The sequence below is a fragment of the Carassius carassius genome, chromosome 1 (assembly GCF_963082965.1).
Source record: "Carassius carassius chromosome 1, fCarCar2.1, whole genome shotgun sequence".
Classification (NCBI taxonomy): Eukaryota; Metazoa; Chordata; class Actinopteri; order Cypriniformes; family Cyprinidae; genus Carassius; species Carassius carassius.
In genome coordinates this window covers 52,385,372-52,390,851 of record NC_081755.1, presented here as the reverse complement: position 1 = coordinate 52,390,851, position 5,480 = coordinate 52,385,372, and the positions used below count along the sequence as shown (strand labels likewise).

At 39.2% G+C, this 5,480-nt stretch overlaps 1 long non-coding RNA gene across 1 annotated transcript; it reads right to left on the bottom strand.

The window, feature by feature from the left end:
* Window positions 1-377: 377 nt before the first annotated feature.
* LOC132099818 (uncharacterized) lies at window positions 378-1,233 on the bottom strand. Its single transcript, XR_009423085.1, has 2 exons — window positions 742-1,233; window positions 378-645 (listed from the first exon to the last, which is right to left on the bottom strand). It is a non-coding gene; the product is annotated as an uncharacterized LOC132099818 (long non-coding RNA).
* Window positions 1,234-5,480: the final 4,247 nt, after the last annotated feature.

The following is a 5,480-nucleotide window of genomic DNA, read 5'->3' as shown; positions in this document are numbered from 1 at the left end:
GTGTTTATTTTACTTTCTTCTGCGAGGTAATAGCCCCTATTGGGCGTCGACTGGCTCTTTTCATTTGTAATACCCATAAATCAACGCTCCCAGCCTGTGATTCCCAGCAACAGGAGCAACAGCGACCTCTAGCGATCACAAGAAGAGTTCAAATGAAGAACAAAACACTGCATTTAAACACCATTTTATTACTGTGAAGATCCATCGAAGCAGTCTGCATGACATTTATATATATATATATAGCAATAATTAAAGGGGTTTTAATATGTAACTTATAACCCCGTGATAAAATGTTAGTTTGACTCAATACTTTTGTCCCAGCTAATTATGAAACACGCAATTTAGCTTTGATGCAGTTTCAAACTTTTTTTTCATAAAAAAAAAAAAAAACCTGATCACTTGTTAAATTTGAATGCCATTTTGGAGATTTTTACAACAGAGAGAGATAAATTCAAAGAAAAGTTGGCCTGACCGATCGAACAATACTTTCTAACTGCAAAATGTAAATTATTTTAAAACTAAATCACTAGTCTAGTACTAGCAATAGGCTATAGATACATCTGGTCGAAAAAACTTGGTGAGTGCATTTGCTGAAGACTTCATTGTCCAGTCCTGCAGTCTAACAACAACAACACTGGCGACTCGCTGTAGAAGAAGAAGAAAAAGAAAAACATTCTCTATCGGTGTGACCGAGACTTTATGGCGATCAAACTGACATAGGTTTACAGAAACAAAACTTACAATCAACGCGCGTGCCCCTTCTGTGCTCCATGATAAATCCTCAATATTTTCCACTGTTTCGTCATTCTTCTGCAGAAGTGATTGGACTCGACCTTTCACTGAAACAATGGAACTTTCCAGATTTATCAACGGTCTTCTTCCAGATCATCTTCACGTACAATCCCATAATGCACCTGCTTCTCAACAGTCCGTTTGTCTTCATGGCAAAACTCCGGTTTCATCCTTCCTCTGCTGTGTATGAACTTTACACTTTCTTTCTCCCAGGACAGTGTTTCCAGGTGAGTCCTGACTCTGGCAAAGTTCAATAATTCTGCGTGAAGCTCAGAGTAGAATTAAAATCGTACGCTGTAAATCCTGAGTCACTTTGTGAAGGCGCGCTTGTTATTCAAACGCAACGAACAACCGTTGAGGAAGTGCGCGAGAGCCAATGAGCATTCGCCAGCTGGCGCGCCAAATTTAAATATTTTTGACGAGTGTAGATCTGACTAACTTCCTGAAGCCGACATTCATGAACCACTAAACAAGGCAGCGTTTAAAGGGGAAATCACAGGCTTACACATTTTATTTTATTAAAAACAAATACAACACAATTTTAAAGTATCCAAAAACGTGAGCACTAGGATAATTATAAAAACTAGAAAAATGACACAGCAATAACTTCTCAAAATAGCACTCTTAAACCATCCCCCTGAAAAAGAATCTGCTGACCCAAATATAGTGCAATAATAATAAACAGGCAGATTCATAATTAAAATGTTTTCATTTAATTAACTTTTTTAAATGTAAGTTATCAAGAATAGAAATGTGAGTATTCCATGTTGGAATTTTACTGAGGTGAGGTGACATGCATGAGCGATGATTTATGATTATGCTGATGCTTTACTTCATTTTTCATCAGTGCTGTATTGCCTCAGTTTGGTCATTTCACAATCGTCTCTTAGCTGTGAACCTAAAGATGTCTCTATGCTAGTCATCTCCAAAACCAGGCTTTGGTTACTATACAGGGAGACTAGCAGGTCATTTTGTTAGCACAATTAGTAAGTTACTAGCATGTCGCTAGCATGTTTCTAGCATTATTAGCAAATTATTTTTGATCTTGTTTGCGTTGTCCGGTCAAAGAAGAAACCAAGATGTTTTTTTTACGGTCTATGGTCTCAAGTCTTTTTTTTAGATTCATCTAGCATTATTGTGTCATATGTATATGTGTTTATGACAATATATATAGTTGATTTGTCACCGTTAAACTTGCTTTCATGCTCACTATATCTGATGCAAGTAATGTTAAGTATTTACTGTCAGATGTGTTAATGTTTTATCGAGTTATTTCTCGACTAATGTCTTGCTGTTTACAATAGAATAAATGTATATTTATATAATAAACGTCTGGAGCAGTAACGGCTGTCATAGAATGACTGGGAGAGTTCAGGGAGCGGTGGAACTGATTGCTATGAACATTTCCAGCTGCTGTTTCATGGCAACTGAAGTCTTTATGCATAGATTATGGCAGACAAAATACTCATAATTCATGAACAGAATTTATTTTTCTTCTATTATGTTTAACACAAAAAATGATATATATATAGTGGCAGTAGGAGTAAACGACAGACACAGTGAGGGTGGCGTCAGGCCAAATTAAACATGGGATCTGGTGTCCTTCTGGTGTTCGTGGTGGGGCAGTGTTCAGGAAGGAAGGGTCCAGGTAAGAGGCGGAGTCTTCTTCTGTCCGGGGTGTGAGGGGCGGAGTCTTCTTCCAGCAGCTACATCCTTCTCACTGAGGTTAACCATCAGCTCATAAGAGCTAACATGACCATCACTGCATCAGCAACTACACAGTTACTGTCTTTAAATAAATCATCATTCACACAAGATTCAGTGAAAACCCCTCCAGCCCCAGACAGCAGCATGCTGCTGTCTGGGGCTGGATCAGGGAAATGTGCAATAATTACAGAAGAAGGAACATGATACAGGTTAGGAACATCATGAGGAGATTTCTGTGTGAGCTGTGCCTTTAAAGATCATCATCTGTCCTTCATAAACATCATCATCATGAGAGTTGAAGTGTTTCTCTTACCTCTGAAGATGATCTCATGACTGGAATGAGACTGAAACAAGAGAAAGAAGCATTTATAATGTTAATGATGGATTAAATATGAAAACAGATGAATGTCAAGAGAGGTTGAGTTGATTTACTCTGACAGAATCACAGATGATCTCATGATTCAGATTCACACAGCGAGACGTGACGAGACGATCAGAAGAGACAGAAACCACAGGAGCAATCAGTTTCTGAGGATCTGACGGATCTGCTATCAGACGATCATCCTGAACAAATCAAACACATCAGATCATCAGTGTGTGTGTGTGTGTGTATATGTGTGTGTGTGAGTGTGTGTGTGTGTGTGTGTGTGTGTGTGTGTGTGTGTGTGTAGTCTGAGTTCAGAAACACTCTCACCTGTAGATACCAGCTCTGCTCACAGTCAGGATCATCAGTGTGTGTGTGTGTGTGTGTGTGTGTATGTGTGTGTATATGTGTGTGTGTGTGTGTGTGTAGTCTGAGTTCAGAAACACTCTCACCTGTAGATACCAGCTCTGCTCACAGTCAGGATCATCAGTGTGTGTGTGTGTGCGTGTGTGTGCGTGTGTGTGTGTGTGTAGTCTGAGTTCAGAAACACTCTCACCTGTAGATACCAGCTCTGCTCACAGTCAGGATCATCAGTGTGTGTGTGTGTGTGTGTGCGTGTGAGTGTGTGTGTGTGTGTGTGTGCGTGTGACTGTGTGTGTGTGTGTGTGTGTGTGTGTGAGTGTGTGTGTGTGTGTGTGTGTGTGTGTGTGTGTGTGTGTGTGTGTGTGTATGTGTGTAGTCTGAGTTCAGAAACACTCTCACCTGTAGATACCAGCTCTGCTCACAGTCAGGATCATCAGTGTGTGTGTGTGTGTGTGTGTGTGTATGTGTGTGTATATGTGTGTGTGTGTGTGTGTGTGTGTGAGTGTGTGTGTGTGTGTAGTCTGAGTTCAGAAACACTCTCACCTGTAGATACCAGCTCTGCTCACAGTCAGGATCATCAGTGTGTGTGTGTGTGTGTGTGCGTGTGAGTGTGTGTGTGTGTAGTCTGAGTTCAGAAACTCTCTCACCTGTAGATACCAGCTCTGCTCACAGTCAGGATCATCAGTGTGTGTGTGTGTGTGTGTGTGTGTGTGTGTGTGTGTGTGTGTGTGTGTGTGTGTGTGTGTGTGTGTGAGTGTGTGTGTGTGTGTAGTCTGAGTTCAGAAACACTCTCACCTGTAGATACCAGCTCTGCTCACAGTCAGGATCATCAGTGCGTGTGTGTGTGTGTGTGTGTGTGTGTGTGTGTGTGTGTGTGTGTGTAGTCTGAGTTCAGAAACACTCTCACCTGTAGATACCAGCTCTGCTCACAGTCAGGATTATTAGTTTGATTCATTATAACAGACAGAATCACAAACACAAACCCCACTGGAGTCTGAATCTCTGCACACGTCGCATTGATGATGACGTCCATGATTCAGAGCTGAAAAGAGATTATGTTTGAAATCTAATGTTGCATTATATTATTATTGTACAAGTGTTTAACGAACATTTAAACATTATGAAAATGCATGGGTATTTTAAAGACGTGAAATGCAAAGAACCTTGCCTTTTATAGAATCTATCAGTTCTGAAAGAACTTTGAAAACAAACAAACAACAACAACATCAAAAATCTTCAAGTTAAAATGCCGTATTTCGGGATAAGCTAGATTTTAAGTTGTGACAGTTACAGACAAACTGAAGCAGCAGAGGGCGCTACTGTCACGACTGAAATAATAAAAGTCAACTGAAGTGTTGTACATGAAAGATATAGACACAACATTTAATCTATCATCAAACAATAAATCATTAATCTGCAGGTTTTTTAACTGGGCAACAATATAATATACCCCAGAACAAATAAATAGACCAATTAGTGCTGTAACTAAACATTTAACACCATTTTAAATCACAATGAAACACTCATAATAAAGTATTATCATATTTCTCAAACCAGTGTTAAATGAAAACTCGATGCAGATCAGCACAAAGGAGTTCTGGGATCCTCATAAGTCACCCTCTCCTTGTAATACCTGCGTCATACCCATGTCATTATACAGAGTTGTGTCCTGATATGACACAAAAACAAGAGCACACACACACACACACACGTTTGTTTTTGTGAAAAGTGTGTTCATCCCATAGGCGTAATGGTTTTTATACTGTTCAAACTGTATATTCTATGGCCCTACACCAACCCTACACACACACACACAGACAAAATCAGAGAGATACGGGGATTCCGCTGAGGTACTGTTTATAAGGCATATGATATGACTCACAGTTTACTCGATTGTACAGAGTTAACTCAAGCTAACACAGGTTACTCATCTAGCGCCACTGAGAACGTTTGATCTTCCGTAAGTAGTGCGCAAGAAAAATCCCAAATTCAGTATCTCAGAAAATTAGAATATTGTGAAAAGGTTCAATATTGAAGACATCAATACTTCAAAATATTTTTACGGTTTAAAATAACTTTTCTATTTGAATATATTTTAAAATGTGATTTATTCCTGCTATTTCAAAGCTGAGTTTTAAGCATCATCTGCTCAAAAACACATTTAGTATTATTATAATGATGTTGAAAACAGCTGATTATAACTTTTTCAGGTCTCTTTGATGGATATAAAGTTCAGAAGAACAGCATTTATCTG